Source organism: Eleginops maclovinus, chromosome 9, assembly GCF_036324505.1.
Source record: "Eleginops maclovinus isolate JMC-PN-2008 ecotype Puerto Natales chromosome 9, JC_Emac_rtc_rv5, whole genome shotgun sequence".
NCBI classification, from domain to species: domain Eukaryota; kingdom Metazoa; phylum Chordata; class Actinopteri; order Perciformes; family Eleginopidae; genus Eleginops; species Eleginops maclovinus.
In genome coordinates, this window is record NC_086357.1 from 3,665,308 (window position 1) to 3,684,445 (window position 19,138).

Genomic DNA, 19,138 nt, shown 5'->3' on the forward strand with positions numbered 1-19,138 from the left:
TACAGTATGTTAAAAAAACATCAAGGAATTGGTCAAAGATGATATTTTGTGGACAGTTATGAAACACGTCAATGAATAGTATGTTAACGAAAATACATGTTAAAGTATGTGGAATAAAAGGAAAATAATCCATAGTATGCTGTGCCCCAAAAATTGAAAACAAGGTCATCCTATAATATGTCAAAAATGTTTTGAAAAAAGTCATGCTGGAAAAAGTGTTCGTCTAATATGTCAAAAAATAAAATAATGATGTTTAGTAGTATAGCATGCAAAAGAAGAGGAAAAAGTAGGTCTCATCAACTACTGGCACAAACTGATGAAGATATTTCCCCCCTTTTTCTTCATCATTTGTGTCAGTAGAAAAGAAAATTAAAAATAAATCTTTCAACGTTTCCCTTTTTTAATTGCTTTTTTTCGTTCAATGTTGTCATCCCATAAAACTCACATCACCTGATAATATCTCTGTATGTGCCAAATTGCCAGCAGCACCAACAGTCCTTAGAAGGACTCTAAGTGACATCAATAACATGCTCATTTTCTGGTTCCCTGACTCACAGACACACACCTGCTTTCACCTGAAATAAGCACCACACCCTTCCTGTTTGTTTATGTAACGCATGTGGAAACACACCCAGAGTTCCATGCAAAAGACCCTCATCATTTACAGTTTCGCTAAATATCTTTCTCTAGGTTCCCACAGACACATGGTACAATTATAGAAATGCAAACCGTACATAAGTTATATAGTATATATAGAGATAAATAGAAGAATAATAAAAAAAAGCCTGTTTTTTCCTTCTGATAGGAAAAAGGGTGCCAATCAGAACATAGGCTCCTTGTTAAAAACAGCACATTTTGACTCTGACTTTTATCTAAAATAACATTTCCGGCTTATAGCTGCACTTCATGTGAAATCTATTGCTGTATGAATGACTATGTGTCAATAAAACAAGCAGTACCACGTAGGTTTTTAACTTTATTACCATTACTTATTTGAAAAATAACTGTTATAGAATCAGAGTCAGAAACAGGTTTATTGCCAGGTAGGTAACCACGTACAAGGAATTGGTCTTGGTGTTTTTGTTGCATACATAAAAATAAAACAATTTTAAGAAAACTATATTTATTTATATATAGCAATAGTTACATTGAATATGGATGAACTATAGTTATACCCATAAAAATAAAATGAAATATGTGCAGTGAAATGTGCAGAGTTTGGAGGGTTGTGCAGGACTGACACTATGAACAAGATATTGTTGCTATTGTGTTTATTAATGTGATAGAGTCTATAGAGTGGCTGAGGGCCAGTGTCAGTGGGGGTCCCGGGCCTTGTTAATGAGGTCGGTAGCGGAGGGGAAGAAGCTGTTCAAGTGATTGGAGGTTTTGGTCCTGATGGAGCGCAGCCTCCTGCCAGAGGGGAGCAGGGTAAACAGTTTGTGTCCAGAGTAGGAGGGTCGGCCACAAGCTTCCCGGCCTGCCTCAGGGTCCTGGAGGCATGCAGGTATTGGAGGGACTGCAGATTGCAGCCGATCACCCTTTCTGCAGAGCGGATGATATGCTGCAGGTTGAATCTCTTCAGCTGCCTCAGGAAGAACATCCTCTGCTGGGCTTTAGGTGAGGGAGCTGAGGTTCTGCTCCCACTTGAGGTCCTGGCTGATGATGTTTTTTTGTCCAGGAGATGCTGATTTGAAACCGTTGTTACAAAAAGTTACGGCATTACCTGTTTCTCCAAGAGAGAGGGGAGTTTGTTCCAAAGCTTGCCGCTGTTTCTACACCGTCCACCTGAAAGAAGGGAGCCACGTTCAGCTGCGAGTGTAACCACAGACAGAGTTCACTCCATCAAGGACTGGGAGTGGGTAGGGTGTGGTTTGGAATTGGGCCTCAGTGTGTGTGAGTGAGAGAGTTGTTGAGTGTGTGTGTGTGTGTGTGTGTGTTCCTCCTCCTTTATAAGCCTCCCTTCTCCTCCATCAGCTCACAGTGTGTCCGGACCTCGCACCGGCCGCAGCAGGACTATCGACTCTCTTCACGCGCACACCGGAACTATTCTCCCGCCATGAATCGGATTACTTCTCCTGTGTTTGCGTTGTTTCTGTTAACGGTGAGTCCTGCATACTCTCCTGGGTCTAAACTGCTGTTCTCTGAATAGTGTATAACTTCCAATAGTACGTTACTATAAAGTCCTCTTTTTAAATATTAATGTTTATTGTTAATTAAGTAATGTGCGGTAAAGCACACTGGCTGTTATCCAGCTGTTAAATTTAGTAATTAAATACATTATATATATACACATAACTATTATTTAGGTTTAAACAAACATTTATAAACAAAACTTTAAATTTAAAAACAAGCTCCAAGCTCAAAAACATCAAAGATTAAAATTCATAACTAATTGTTATGTTGCCAAATATTGATATTGCTATCTAAGTGATGACAGGTGTTCGGGGCTTTAGGCTATACAATTCCTGATTTAGAAACGGTTTTAATTTGACTGATTGAATATAATCATTTTTCATTTAATGACTTTTTAAATGGATGCCTGTTTCTGATTTGGTCAAGCTCTTATTCAGATTAGACAGTTTTATTCTTAAGGGTGTGAATTATTATTAGTGAATAACTATCCCTCCAAATGACATTACCAGAGGCGGTGAAAGTAAAAATACCAGAGTGTAGGAATACTCTGTTACAGTAAAAGTCCTGCATTCAAAATGTCACTCAAGTTAAAGCACAAAAGTATTGGCATCAAAATATACTTAAAGTACCAAAAGTAAAAGTATTCATTATGCAGATTGCCCCATTTCAGAATATTATATACAGTGGGGCAAACAAGTATTTAGTCAGACACCAATTGTGCAAGTTCTCCCATTTAAAAAGATGAGAGATGCCTGTAATTTTCATCATAGGTATACCTCAACTATGAGAGACAAAATGAGAAAAAAAAATTGTAGGATTTTTAATGAATTAATTGGTAAATTCCTCGGTAAAATAAGTATTTGGTCACCTACAAACAAGCAAGATTTCTGGCTCTCACAGACCTGTAACTTCTTCTTTAAGAGGCTCCTCTGTCCTCCACTCGTTACCTGTATTAATGGCACCTTTTTGAACTCGTTATCAGTATAAAAGACACCTGTCCACAACCTCAAACAGTCATACTCCAAACTCCACTATGGCCAAGACCAAAGAGCTGTCAAAGGAGACCAGAGACAAAATTGTAGACCTGCACCAGGCTGGGAAAACTGAATCTGCAATAGGTAAGCAGCTTGGTGTGAAGAAATCAACTGTGGGAGCAATTATTAGAAAATGGAAGACATACAAGACCACTGCTAATCTCCCTCCATCTGGGGCTCCACGCAAGATCTCACCCCGTGGGGTCAAAATGATCACAAGAACGGTGAGCAAAAATGCCAGAACCACACGGGGGGACCTAGTGAATGACCTGCAGAGAGCTGGGACCAAAGTAACAGAGGCTACCATCAGTAACACACTACGCCGCCAGGGACTTAAATCCTGCAGTTCCAGACGTGTCCCCCTGCTTAAGCCAGTACATGTCCAGGCCCGTCTGAAGTTTGCTAGAGGGCATTTGGATGATCCAGAAGAGGATTGGGAGAATGTCATATGGTCAGATGAAACCAAAATAGAACTTTTTGGTAAAAACTCAACTCGTCGTGTTTGGAGGAGAAAGAATGCAGAGTTGCATCCAAAGAACACCATAACTACTGTGAAGCATGGGGGTGGAAACATCATGCTTTGGGGCTGTTTTTCTGCAAAGGGACCAGGACGACTGATCCGTGTAAAGGAAAGAATGAATGGGGCCATGTATCGTGAGATTTTGAGTGAAAACCTCCTTCCATCAGCAAGGGCACTGAAGATGAAGCGTGGCTGGGTCTTTCAGCATGACAATGATCCCAAACACACCTGCCAGGGCAACGAAGGAGTGGCTTCGTAAGAAGCATTTCAAGGTCCTGGAGTGGCCTAGCCAGTCTCCAGATCTCAACCCCATAGAAAATCTTTGGAGGGAGTTGAAAGTCCGTGTTGCCCAGCGACAGCCCCAAAACATCACTGCTTTAGAGGAGATCTGCATGGAGGAATGGGCCAAAATACCAGCAACAGTGTGTGAAAACCTTGTGAAGACTTACAGAAAACGTTTGACCTCTGTCATTGCCAACAAAGGGTATATAACAAAGTATTGAGATGAACTTTTGTTATTGACCAAATACTTATTTTCCACAGTAATCTGAAAATAAATTCTTTAAAAATCCTACAATGTGATTTCCTGGATTTCTTTTTTCTCATTCTGTCTCTCATAGTTAAGTGTACCTATGATAAAAATTACAGGCCTCTCTCATCTTTTTAAATGGGAGAACTTGCACAATTGGTGGCTGACTAAATACTTTTTTGCCCCACTGTATTATGTTTCAATTATAATGATTGATGCATTAAAGTGTTATCAAAGCTGGTGAAGGTGCAATGAAAGCATTTTGAGTTCAAAACAGTCATTATCAAGTTAATTGCACTTAAAAACAAAAGCTTACTTTACTGGTGAGCATTTACAAATACTAAATGCAATTTAGTAGACATTTAAGATAGAACCACTCTGGACTGTAACTTAGTATCTATTAGTAACGTTCTGCTTTTTTCTGTGAAACATTTATAACAACATGAACATGTCATGCATCTTATCATTAAAATGACATTTATCTCAGATTCTGCTGGAGGGCAGAAAGCAGTAGCCCTCCCGTTATTCATCCAGTTGCATGATTTAAAAAAAAGGGAAAGATAATTATATACTTAAATATACAGTCTGTTCAGTTCTTCATAGTTTGGAGTTTGGGTGAATTCACACTTTGGCCAAGATTAGGCATTACCTGCTGAATTAGGCCGAAGTGTTTCTCATGTAGTCCAGATGCAGGGCATAAATGAGTCCAAAAAGAAGAAAGAAAGCCGGAGGCAGGTTGAGCAGTTCCTCCGTCACTTCACTGCATTACATGAGGATCCCCACAGTACATGGGTTGAGTTGAGGCTGCTCCTGATTGATGCAGAGGATTCCCACTGAAGTTAGATTATATCATCCTTGCCAGTTAAATCGTAAAACAGAGGAAATGGAAAGCCCGTTTGAACTGATTTTATGTCTTCTCCATTGCATGTCTTATATTAAAGATGATCCAATTTGTTGTAGTTAACAGTTGTTTGGCCATGAATGGATGATCAACACTGTACGCTGATTAAATTAGTAACAGAAATTATTCATAAATGCCTTTATTTGAAAAAATACAACGTTTTACCATGAAACGTACGAACAACAAATTAATATAAGGAAATACGTTAGCTACTTACGGAGCAGGCCTTGAGGCAAGGCAAGTTTATTTATATAGCACCTTTCAACAAAAGGCAACTCAAAGTGCTTTATAAAAATGAAAGACATTAAGAGCATTTAGAAGTAGTGCAGCAGAAACACATTATAAAAAGGCATTTAAAACAGTAATTTAAGAGCAAATATAATGAAATAAACACAACAGGTAGGCTATAAAATACATGAATAAAAGTCACAGTGCAATGTTATATAAGAACAGTTCAATTAAAAGCAGCGGCAAAAAGAAATGTTTTCAGCCTGGATTTAAAAGTTGTAAGAGTTGCAGCGGAACTGCAGGGTGAAGAAGTAACGGCTTAACGGTTTCCCTGAGTAAGATTCGCTATCGGGTGCCTCAGCAGCTAATTGAGGTGGAACATCTACACTTGGTTGCTGAGTGTGTGTGTGTGTGTGTGTATGCCATAGAAGTGATTTAAATGTGCATAGAGATTCCTGATGTTAACAGTTAACCCTTCTGTTGTAGAATATTTCCATGTTTTTGCTTATAATGCTTAAACAGTTGTGCCCTCTTTTCAGAGTTAGCCTAAACGAGGGAACATCTCCTACTGTGACATGGCACACAACAAAATAAGGGATTTAAGTAAAAAAAAAAAAAAAAGTATCTGGAAATTTGATTTTAATCAAATTTCAGTTCAAACTAGGTAACAGTCATTTTCTCAACATTCAGCTTGGCGAGCATTTTGACTCCCTCCTCCGCTCAAGGTTAGAATGGTGCTCCGTGCCTTGCCACCGGGCAAAAGTTGTGTGAGTGAGTGAGAGAGAGAGAGAGAGGCTGCCAGCTATCCGCTGGCTAAAAGGCACATTTAAAATATTCTGTTGAATCACATTGTAACACTTGTAAGAACGTATTTTCAGTGTGGATAGGTCCGGGTCGCCCTTGTCTCTCCTCCTACGCTAACAGTCCGTACAGTCAAGTGCAAAGCACAAGTGAAAAACTAGCTAGCTAACAGGAGAACAATTTAAAATACTTCATTAATAAAATTAATGTATTACTGCACATGGAAAGCCTCTCCAGTATTAAATGCAGCTTGCTAACATGTGAAAAATATCAGTCTTCTGATTCAAAAGACCCAAAAATATTAGTAGCAGCTGGTTGAGAGTTAAAATGGTATGCTAACTAGTAGCCTATGTTGCAACGAGCTAGCTCGCCAGACGGGCACGGTTTAATGGCCAACACAAAGTCATGTTCCCATGGTGCATTGCCTCAAGGGTTGGGGTCATTACACAACTTAAACATTTGTAGCCATTACACTTATTACTAGTAAAATGTACTTTGTCTACACAAAAGAAGTTTGTACTTAAAATGTACTTGTAATGCAAGAAAAACTTAAATCCTTTAGTACATTGATATTGAATTGTTTAAGTAGATATAAAGTCCGGGCTCACAGTTTGCAGCTAGTTTTAATCACTTTGTATTCTGCAGGGTAGCTTGTGAATTTACTCCAGGTGAAACTAAAGTCTGATTTAAAGGTTGATTGTATCTCACATCATTAATCCAAATCTGTAAATGAAGGTAATAAATACATCTAGTGGGGTTAAAGTACACGATTTACTTCTGTATTGTAGTGGAGTACAGTAGAATGCAACTTGCATTGGTTCCCAGGTACTGTATTCAAGTAAATTAGAAAAGAATTGACTTGAATTGCTTTGAGGACGTCAAACAAATAAAATAGTCAAATAAAATGATGCAACTTGCATAAGTTATAACTTCCTTCAAAAGTATTGCTTCAAAACCAGTATTGAACATATAAAATAAATATATAGTGCAACTTAGCTCACAGGATTATCCTGTATAATGCAAACAATAATCACACATTTCAGCATTTACAAATTTTGAGCCAGGAAAACCAGACGGTCCACAGCATCTGGTTTGAGTGCAGCCCTGTGGCAAGTGACAATATTGCCACCAGTGCTAAACACTCTCTCAGATGGAGCACTGGTGGCAGGGATGCATAAATACTGCCGAGCAAGCTTGGCAATCCGAGGGAAATTTGTCTGATGGCATCTCCACCAGTCCAGCGGGTCTGCATCACTGTCAACCTCTGTGGTCTGTAAGTAGACGGTCAGCTCCATTTTAACGCTTTCCTCTTCTGACACAGTGCTGCTGCTGCTGCTGGTGGTGCTGGTGCTCTGCCTTTTGAAAAAGCTGGCCAAAGTCTTTTTTCTTTTTTCCTCAGGAGCAGGAACAGGCTCTGCCTCTGCTGCTGCTGCCCCAGCAGCCCCTGAGAGAGTGTCCTGTTGAGCCTGTACTAGTGACACTATTTCTCTGGTTGCTCTGCGTAGAACCTGCTCCACCTTTTCTTTGTCCATATACTTGGTTCTAAACCGTGGATCGAGAAGAGACGCAATGTCAAGCAGGTCATCTGTGTCCTCATCAGCATACTTTTCATTCAAGTAGGCAATGTTTCTCTTCACATCCTTCGTCAGCTGATTATCACTCTCTTCCTCTGCCAGAATGGATGTGTTGAAGAGACTGAGCACTGGCTTGAGGTAGGAGACACTGACATATTTCTCTCCTGACAAGGCATCTGTAAAGTCCTGGAGTGGGCTCAACACCTTGTTGACAGCCTCTAGGACATCCACATCTTGCCAGTGAAGGACCAAGTGCCTTGATTTTTTGTCATCTTTTAGAACCTGACTAATGGCCCTCTCTTGTTCAAGTACTCTTTGAATCATCATTTGACGTGATCCCCACCTGGTAGGCGTCTCAGTTGTGAGCACATGCTTTGGAAGGCCCAGATCATTCTGAACCATGGCCAGGTCCCTCCTTTTCTTCCACGAGTATGAGAAGGCTGACACAATTTTTTTGCAGACACCTACTGCTCGTTGAATGCGGTCGTCTTTCACACCTCTCTCTGTAAAAACAACAAATAATTATATTAGTTCACTTATCCTGATGTTAATTAAAACATTGATTTTACTTTAGCCCCTAACCAATGTATTACATTTAACCCACATATAACAAGTTGAAAATAATCAAGTTAATAACAATAATAATAATGATGATGATGATTATAAGGGATAACAGAAAACTCCTTTTTAATATAATTTTAAAGCTATCAATTATAGTTCACTATTAATATCATAATTATTGCTTACCTATGGCTAGGTGAAGCCTGTGACCAAAGCACTGGAGTCTTGTCCAATGGTTCAGCTCGATGGCCTTCTTGATGTTGGCTCCATTGTCTGTTGTGATGGCCACTAGCTTCTGTTCTGAAAGCCCCCAGGAATCAAGTGCCTCTTGTAGGCCTGCTGCAAGTAACTCTCCAGTATGGTCATCAGGAAAGTAACTGGTTTGCAAGCAATGGCTTTCCAACACCCACTCGTCACTTATGAAGTGTACTGTAAGACTAAGGTATGGATCCATAGTCCGACTGGACCACATATCTGTCGTTGCTGCAAAGTGCTTGACGGTGGCTAGGTCTGTTTCCAGCTTAGCTCTGTGCTTTTGGTATAAGTTGGGGATAGCTACTTGGCTAAAATATTTTCTGCTCGGTATTTCATACCTAGGATCCAGCGTGTGGATCATCTTCGTGAAGCCTTCCTTTTCGACAGTACTCAGCGGAACCATGTCTTTGGCTATGTGGATAGTGATCGAATTTGTGATCTCGACCCACCGTTTGCTCTTTTTATCGTAGGCAGTCCCTCTAGCAAACGCGTCTCGAAGTGTCATTTGGCTCGACTTTTCTTTAGCTTTCCCCGTGTTACCTGCTGATGTGGAGGGTGCTGACCTTAGCTTCATGCATTCTTGATATTCCACGACATGCTTGCGGCTTAGGTGGTGGAGCAAATTGCTCGTGTTGCCGCCTCCGGCGACAACTTTAGCCCGACAACACTTGCATAAAATGGATGTTTGGTCGACGTCGGATTTTTTAAAACCAAAAAACTTCCAAACAACAGACACGGCTCCTTTTTTTGGCACAAGTTCTTCTGTGTCAGCATGTTCTGCAGCGTCGATTTCCGAACTTTCCATGGTTATCCTATCCATTCACAGTTACGTTACTCCACTCCACGTTACACCACTCCAGTCACTGTTTACCTCCCCTCGCAGTCGCACCATGCGTGATTAGATGCGCAACAGTGAAAAGGGTCCTGACTGAAACAGTGTCGATCGGCACAGCGTTCCGAACGTTGTGTAATCAAATGCACCGGTATGGCGGTTTATTACAAATTCATATCATAACGAAAATATAAACCGGTATTCGGTGCGAACCGGTATACCGCCCAGCACTAAAGTAAAGTACAAGTATCTCAAAATTGTATTTAAGTACAGTGCTTGAGTACATGTACAGTTACCTCCCACCCCTGGCAATTACCAAAGTGATAATGAATTACATCAATATTTTAAAAAATGTTGTCATGCACGTGAGTCATACTCTCTACTTAATAATCGCTTAAAGATATGACGCCACACCTTTCTGAAGAAGCTAAGGGTCATAACTCTTCTGTAACTTGTGATGTTTGTGCAATATTTTATGATTTGACACTTAATGCCCTGGGAGTGGCGGGATGTGTCTGTGTCACCTCTCATATTCCCCTGATCACAGGAACACACAAGATTTTAGACTAGATTTTTCAGGTGAAACTTTGATGCAAAGCAGATCACATAGTAAGTGCAATCAACCACAAAGATGAAGCAAGAATCCAGCAGAAACAATACAGCTAAGACTAAAAATATCAGACCCCTCCCAAAGAATTATTGATACTCTCTACTCTATTAGATTGTTGCAGTAATAATGAAGTATTTCAGTTGTCCGACCTGGAAAACAGCAACGCAAAGGGTTACTCTATTGAAAAAAAACATTGGGATTTTTCCATTGGATATTGGAATTTTACAAAAAGTAACACGTTTATGATGATCTCCACACGAAGTCAAAAGCTTATGTTGGGGTGTCAAACTCAATTTCATCGCGGGGCACACCAACATTATGGTTGCACTCAAAGGCCCGGTTTTAACTTTAAGACAATGTAAATATAGGTATATAGGGCTGGGCGATATGGACCAAATCTGATATCCCGGTATTTTTAGTCCGAATGGCGATATACCATATATATCGGTATTTTAAACAAAAAGTTTTTTAGTGTTAAGTTTCAACTCATTCCCACAAGTAATCATTATACACTTGTTCTATTTACACTATCGAAGTCAAAACCTGGAGGTTTTCTTTTTCTGCTCAAATAGCATATAAACAACAGGTGTTCCCTGTTTGAAACGTGCCCAGTAATATGTAAAAAATAAATGAAATCTATAGTTCCAAATATATCTATAGTTTGGTGACCAAAGCATTGCATCCTAAACCACTTATATATATATATATATATATATATATATATATATGTTGTGTATGCTATATGAATGAAAGCAATATAACATTTTAATTTAAAAAAGAAAAATCCGGCTTCCTGTGCTGTATCTTAATCATGCCTGTGTTTGTGAATCCCACAGATTTTCAAACACATGTTGATGCTATAAGCCAGGGGTATTCAATTAAAATTCAAAGAGGTTCAGTTCCTAAAATGTCCTCCTAGCAAAGGTCCGAATCGTCAAATCACATTGTATGATTTTTAAGTATTAATTTTCATTGTATTGCATGACATAAGTATTTGATACATCAGAAAAACAGAACTTAATATCTGGTACAGAAACGTTTGTTTGCAATTACAGAGATCAGAGATTTCCTGTAGTTCTTGACCAGGTTTGCACACACTGCAGCAGGGATTTTGGCCCACTCCTCCATACAGATCTTCTCCAGATCCTTCAGGTTTCGGGGCTGTTGCTGGGCAATACTGACTTTCAGCTCCCTCCAAAGATTTTCTATTGGGTTCAGGTCTGGAGACTGGCTAGGCCACTCCAAGACCTGGAGATGCTTCTTACGGAGCCACTCCTTAGTTGCCCTGGCTGTGTGTTTCGGGTCGTTGTCATGCTGGAAGACCCAGCCACAGCCCATCTTCAATACTCTTACTGAGGGAAGGAGGTTGTTGGCCAAGATCTCGCGATACATGGCCCCATCCATCCTCCCCTCAATACGGTGCAGTCGTCCTGTCCCCTTTGCAGAAAAGCATCCCCAAAGAATGATGTTTCCACCTCCATGCTTCACGGTTGGGATGGTGTTCTTGGGGTTGTACTCATCCTTGTACTTCCTCCAAACACTGCGAGTGGAGTTTAGACCAAAAAGCTCTATTTTTGTCTCAGACCACATGACCTTCTCCCATTCCTCCTCTGGATCATCCAGATGGTCATTGGCAAACTTCTGACGGGCCAGGACATGGGCTGGCTTGAGCAGGGGGACCTTGCGTGCGCTGCATGATTTTAATCCATGACGGCGTAGTGTGTTACTCATGGTTTTCTTTGAGACTGTGTTCCCAGCTCTCTTCAGGTCATTGATTAAGTCCTGCCGTGTAGTTTTGGGCTGATCCCTCACCTTCCTCATGATCATTGATGCCCCACGAGGGGAGACCTTGCATGGAGCCCCAGACCGAGGGAGATTGACCGTCATCTTGAACTTCTTCCATTTTCTAATAATTGCGCCAACAGTTGTTGCCTTCTCACCAAGCTGCTTACCTATTGTCCTGTAGCCCATCCCAGCCTTGTGCAGGTCTACAATTTTATCCCTGATGTCCTTACACAGCTCTCTGGTCTTGGCCATTGTGGAGAGGTTGGAGTCTGTTTGATTGAGTGTGTGGACAGGTCTCTTTTATACAGGTAACGAGTTCAAACAGGTGCAGTTAATACAGGTAATGAGTGGAGAACAGGAGGGCTTCTTAAAGAAACACTAACAGGTCTGTGAGAGCCGGAATTCTTACTGGTTGGTAGGTGATCAAATACTTATGTCATGCACTAAAATGCAAATTAATTATTTAGAAATCATACAATGTGATTTTCTGGATTTTTGTTTTACATTCCGCCTCTCACAGTTGAAATGTACCTATCATAAAAATTACAGACCTCTACATGCTTTGTAAGTGGGAAAACCTGCAAAATCGGCAGTGTATCAAAAACTTGTTCTCCCCACTGTATTGTCACTCCAAATAGTGTACTCTGATGTACATAAAATCAACAACATACGTACATTTCTATATCATTTATTGTCAAATTTCAAGTGTTTTCGAAGTAATATACTTTTAACATACAGATAAGTCTGAACTTGTATGGCACTTGAATGGAAAACAATACTGTAGTTGTCATTACTACATTTCAAGTAACAGACAACAGACTGAATTTCTTCTGAATAAAATAAATAAAAAGTGCAAACACAGCTTTGAGCAGCCTGAACTTAGGGCCTATACTTCAAGTAATGTAAAAACATTCAGTATCTTTTGAATAAAATAAAAGTGCATCTTTAAGAAAAAAGTTAAACAAAAGACCTTTGAATCGGCCCACCCCCTTTTTCAAACATGTATTAACTACATTTCAAATAAAATAACACAGGAACTTTAGGCTAACGCCAACATTTCAAGTAAAATAGAACAGGGCAGAATTTACTGACTAAAAGGAATGTGCAGAGCTTTGAGCAGCTCCCCTTCTCCTCTCTCCTTTCCTCCTCTCCTTCCTCTCTTTCCAACTTCCTTTCTTAGTGAGAGAAATGGGCATGTAACTGTCCTGCAGTTTGAATCTTGGCTTAAATGGGGTTAGTGCCATTCTCATGCTCATGTGGAGATCCTCATTGGTGAGCCTGGAACGGTACTTTGTTCTAAAAATGTTCATCGTAGAGAAAGCTGTCTCACAGATGTAAGTTGATCCAAACATGGTTAAGGTGTGTAGTGCTACTTTGGCTAGACCAGGGAACATCGTTTCAGGCACAATCTGTAACCAGAAAAAAGCAGAGTCAGTTGTTTCAAAATGCTCTCTCAGAGCAAAATCTGCTTGCAGATCAGTGAGCTCTAACTGTAAAGATCCAGGATGTGCCCACTTGATGGTCTGTGTCACCTCCTTTGAACATTCTCTGATTTCTCTGATAAGGAATGGATTCTCGATTAGCAGGAGGAGCTGGTGTCCAAGGTTGAAGCTGTCAAATTGTTGACATAAGTTTCCATCAGCTTGTCTATGAAGTTGACATAAGGGGAAATGTCTCTCTCACCCTGAATTTGTTCCCACATTTGTTTGAAGTGCTCACACTCTCCCTGGAGATCTTCTTTGAAAATGTCCAGCTTCATCTGGAAGGAGCGGACAGTTTTCATCAAGTCACACACAGACTGTTTCTGACCCTGCATTGAGCTCATTAAGGTGTCCTGTGATGTCCAACAAAAAAGCCACTACATCCATCTTGTGTTTATTTTACAAACATTTTGCAAACGGTGTTGCTTTTTGAGTCTTGAGCTGCTGTAAGAAAGCAGCTATTTCCTTTCGGATGGACCAGAAGCGTCCCAGTGCATTCCCTTTGCTCAGCCATCTTATGTTGTTGTGGAGTAGTAGGTCATTTGCATCTGCCTCCATTTCTTTCAGAAATTCTCTCAGCAGTCGATGCTGATGGAATGAGGATGCCCTGAGGAAGTTGATGAGTTTCATCATGGTATTCATTATTTCAGCAAACCCTTCGGACAGAATGGCACAGAGAACAGTCTGATGGATGATACAGTGGTAGGCTATGAGATCAGGTGAACCATCTGTGGTGACTGAGTCTACTTGCTTCAGATTAATCTCCTTTATCCCCTCATATATATCCTCTCCTCTTGTGTGTGTCTCAAGTGGCATTAAACCCAACAGGTCCTCACATATCTCTTTGTTTAGAAATCTCACATACACCAAAAGCTGGGCATTATCCGTTACATCTGTGGACTCATCAATGGCTAAGGATATGCATACTGCGTTCTGGAGAGCTGCATCAAGCTGTGCCAGTACATCCTCTGCTAATAGTTCAGATTTTCTGGTTGTTGTTGCAGCTGACAATGGGATTTGCTTAATTTTTTCACACGTCGTCTTCTTGTTTACCTTCAAGTAAAGTATGCGTGAGGACACGGGTAGACATGTCATACTGTGCTTTCAGTTCGATAATTTTACTCGCCCTCACTGCGGACTTCTGCAGGTACCTTTCCTCAAACGACCCGTGTTTGGTCTCATAGTGACACTTAACGTTGCCACTTTTTATTAACGACACAGTTTCACAGAATATGAGACACAAAGGTTTAGAACTGGCTGCAGGCAGAACGAACATGTATTGGTCCGTACATTCATCTTTAAAAGTTTGGTTTTCACCATCTACTTTTCTCACTTTTAAGCAAGGCATTTTCTCTCATCTCCTCTCTCTCTCGCTATTCTCTGGTGCTGAAAGGTAAACAATTGATTTGATTGGCTTGGCTATTGATGATGCTCCTGTCGTATTCACTAGATTAGCTGCGCATGCACAAATGACTTATCTTTTTATTAACATTAGAATTTTAAGGGGTCCGGGCAGAACCGTCACTGGGTCCGGACCCGGACCACCGTCCGCCATTTGGTGATGCCTGCTATAAGCTACTGCTTTTGTTACACCCTGGAAAGGGAGATATAAAAGCACGACTCTCAGACAGATGCTTTCTCTTGAACAGCTTCGCGGAGAGTGGTATTGTCTTCAAAACTGGTACAAAACACTGTAAACGATATTGTGCAATTTCTCTCTATTCCAAATAAACACATTTATGCAAATAGTATAGCAACTTAGAAAATAAAACTTACATTTCCAAGCTTACATGCACATAATAAATAATACATTTTAAAAACTGTGAATAAAACATCTTCTGCTGTTCTTACATTCGATACACCTTCTACACATTCTTCATATCAAACAGTCACACTAGAAATAAACATACACACACAGTATTTATCTGTGTACATCACTGAGCCACACATGAGCTGCACACCATGTGCGTCTCCATCCAGTCATGCTGCTCTCTAATGCCTTGCACAGACTACACGACTTTCAAAGTCGTATGATCACTTGCCAGTTCACACTACACAACTCGCTCGGGAGTCTTGAAGTCGTTGTGGTGTGCACACTACGCGATTGAACTGAAAAAGGGGGTCACACACACTACACGATCTGTCACCAGCAGTGGCGGCTGGCCAATAGAGGGCGCTAGGGCGCCGCCCCACCACTCACCTCTCACCACATTTCCTTGAATAAGACATAAAAAAAATGATATAAAAATGAAATAATAAAATAAAAATATTTCGAAATATATGTATATATTCTTTTAGATGTGCAAGATAAATATTTCATAGTTAATGATGAGTAAAGTTGTTTCGTTCGTTGACATTGTCTAATTGGTGACGTATTTCCGCCCTGGGGCGCAGGAATCTTTGCCCATTTGCCTTATTCACCTGGCGGCCATTTTGAAACTCGAACGAGGCTGAGGGGTACACAAACCCGGAAGTTTGACTCCGACGCATACGATCTATGGAAGATTCAGCAGCACCAGCAATGGAAACTCCAGTGTGGACCACCAACCTTTCTTGTTTGCCAGAATTAACAATTCAAAATGTGGAGCAGTGGGCCAGTACCGACTGCTCCACACACACACACATACACTGAGTGTGCAGTGAACCTTCCTCAACCCTGGATACACTGCTCCAAGAACTGAGCAACTCTTATCTTATGAATGTTAATACTTAGCTTACCTTATCACTTACCTGATAGTTATACTGTCATTATACTATCATTGTCAACAAGCAATAGCAACATGCACCTAGCGCTGTCTGGCTTTGCTAATTTGAAACAAGATAATACTGTATTTGAGTAGATATCAATGAGGCTTATGTGATATTACATCAACTAGAGATAACATGTTAATGAGATAAAATCAACATGTTATTTTCAGTCAGACAGGGAAAGGTACATCGTTGATAAAACTCATAATGAACATTTAGCAAGCTGGTTTAAACTGTGGCACTGCTCTGCGAACTGAGCAGTTTGCCCACTATGATACCTGTATGTTGTACGGTGACTCATTTTTCCGCACCGAGGGAAAAGACCTAGCCCTCACAAATATGTGTGTTGGGCTCCTATTAACTGTCGATTAAATACATGTTAAGTTTTAAATAAAATCAAACATAGTACAGTCAACAACTCCATATCACAGCTAAGCTTACTACCCCTAGCTGCTACACGCTAGCAGAAACTGAGGTAAATTAGCGTCCATTCTTACCTTCAATGTCGTGGATAAAACCTTCGATCCAGTTACTGTATCCTTTAATTAACACCGCCCGGGGGATGTTGCAGTCGGTACTGGCCCACTGCTCCACATTTTGAATTGTTAATTCTGGCAAACAAGAAAGGTTGGTGGTCCACACTGGAGTTTCCATTGCTGGTGCTGCTGAATCTTCCATAGATCGTATGCGTCGGAGTCAAACTTCCGGGTTTGTGTACCCCTCAGCCCATAGACTGTATATATACAGTCTATGGGCTGTATATATACAGTCTATGCCTCAGCCTCGTTCGAGTTTCAAAATGGCCGCCAGGTGAATAAGGCGAATAGACTCTCGTTAAAAGTTGTACATGCGCAGTAGCTCCTCTTCAATACAAGAGATAGGACGATGTTGGGGCGCACCTCTCCTGCGCCCCGAGCTGAATGCAGCTGGATTTGGCGGCGGGGCTGACGTGAAGGATTTGGATTCCCCGACAGGTCCCGATATTTAGCTTGCTAGATATCAGTCGGGCGTCGGGGAGTCTCTCACCTCGCTCTTGAGCAGTTCACACATAACGATCAAACCCCGACTGCCGAGCGCCGATTTAACTCTGATTTAGCGTCGATTCGTCCCCGAGCTCCAAAATCCGTCTGGGAGCGGCCGATTGGGCTAAAAATCGTGTAGTGTGGACTTGGCATAACTGACGCTGCGGAATTGGCGCAGCTTCAAGCACATTCAACATCGTAAAATATAAACATACAAATACTTTAACACTCTCTAAATTTGGTCAAAAATATTAACAAAATACAAACTAAAACATTTTTACAAACTTTCACCTGGAAAGGGAGATATAAAAGAACGACTCTCAGAGACGCTTTCTCTCGAACAGCTTCGCAGTGCCACATCGCCGCAGAGAGTTCCCCTTTCCGGATTCTGTAGACCTGACTAAACGATCACAGATTTAAAACAAGGCTCGAAAAGCAGATCACCGAGTGTAAAAACATATTATACTTTTTAAAGACGTTTTTTAACACTGTGTATGTTTTAAACACTTTTAAAGGACTCTTTTATCATTTATAGCATCATCTATTTAACCCTTAGATGCACGAGTGACTGGACCCTACACTCTTCCATAAGTGGGTCAAAAATGACCCATATTAGAATCAATGTGTTTTTATGCCATTTTTGTCAATTTGGTTAAGAATAATCACTTGTATAATATTTAGTATTATATTTAGGACCACACAAGAATGATTTCATGTTTGAAATATCTTTATTTTTCACTTTTTAACATTTTTGAAAAAGAAAATTACCCAGAACAGCAATAGAAAAATGTGAACATCCATTGTCTGTGTTTTGTGTGTGTGTGTGTGTGTGTGTGTGTGTGTGTGTGTGTGTGTGTGTGTGTGTGTGTGTGTGTGTGTGTGTGTGTGTGTGTGTGTGTGTGTGTGTGTGTGTGTCTGTGTGTCTGTCTGTGTGTGTGTGTGTGTGTGTGTATGTATGTGTGTAACTGTCCAGTCATTGACAGTTCCTCTCTCTTTTCCCTGTTTTGCCTTCTTGTCTCATCACTGTATGCAGTTCAGACAAACTACCTGTTTCTGGCTGTGATCATTGCACACAGGTACATTGCATTTCCCACACCTATTGTTGACTTTGCGATCTTTGTTACTTGGGCAGATCTGACACCTCTTTCTCTTTGGTTGGCCCTGTCTGCTTCTTTCCTGTGGCTGGGTTGTGGTTTTGTCACCCCACACCTTTCTATTGTTTCAATAATCGGGGTTTGCAGTTGGGGGCAGCCTTCCAGTCGACTCCTCATGTGTGGTGGGACAAGCTCCTTTGACAGCTCTTTGAGGAAGAGCCGTCGTGCATTGGTGATTCCGCTCTTGAATTCTGGGTGCTGGTCCTCTTATCATCGAAGCGCAAGGTACGGCGAATGTCTTCAAATCTTCCAACAGCCATAGTGGCCTTGTACATGGGATTATGTAGAGGACTCCCAAACAGCTCACGGACTGATACATCCCAGTTCTTCTCACTTCCTGCAAGCAGGGTCAATCCAATGAAGGCCATGAATTCATCTTTGGTGACATTTTTCCATTCTTTTCCTCTAGCTGTTGCTACTCTCCGTCCTTCCAAGTTTGTGCACTTGATCACCTCTTGTATTATATCATCAGTGATAAAGAGCTCCCATGCATCTTTTGGTGAGACAGTGGTGCTAAGCCCTTGTGCAGGCCCTGACCGACTTCTGAGTATATTGTGGCTCTGTGTTCTGCCCTGGGTGGGAGGTAACTCGCTCCAGTAAGAGCCCTTCCGACTCATTCTGTTGGACATGATTTGGACACTTTCTTCTTCAGAAGACACAGAAGAGGAATCTTCTGAGTCAGATTGATCCTGTTCAGTTGGATTTCCAGGTGGACGACTGCCACTGCCACCTGGACAATAGTCTGGGTCCTCATCATCAGAAATTTCAGACTCGGAGTCCAACCCCGTTACTGCCTCTCCATCATCCAGCATCTGTAGGACCATTTCAGCTGTGTATCTAGCAGCCATGACACCTTGGATGAGGAAACATAAGAGTAATGTTTTCAATAGATCAATATGTAGCTATATAAATGAATACACTCACACACACACACACACGCACACACAATACGTATAGTAATGTTAGCTAT

General features: G+C 41.0%; 1 pseudogene; it reads left to right on the forward strand.

Moving 5' to 3' along the window:
* The first annotated feature begins 1,954 nt into the window (after positions 1-1,954).
* Positions 1,955-19,138, forward strand: part of LOC134869104 (desmoglein-2.1-like) — a 32,128-nt pseudogene continuing 14,944 nt past the window's right edge.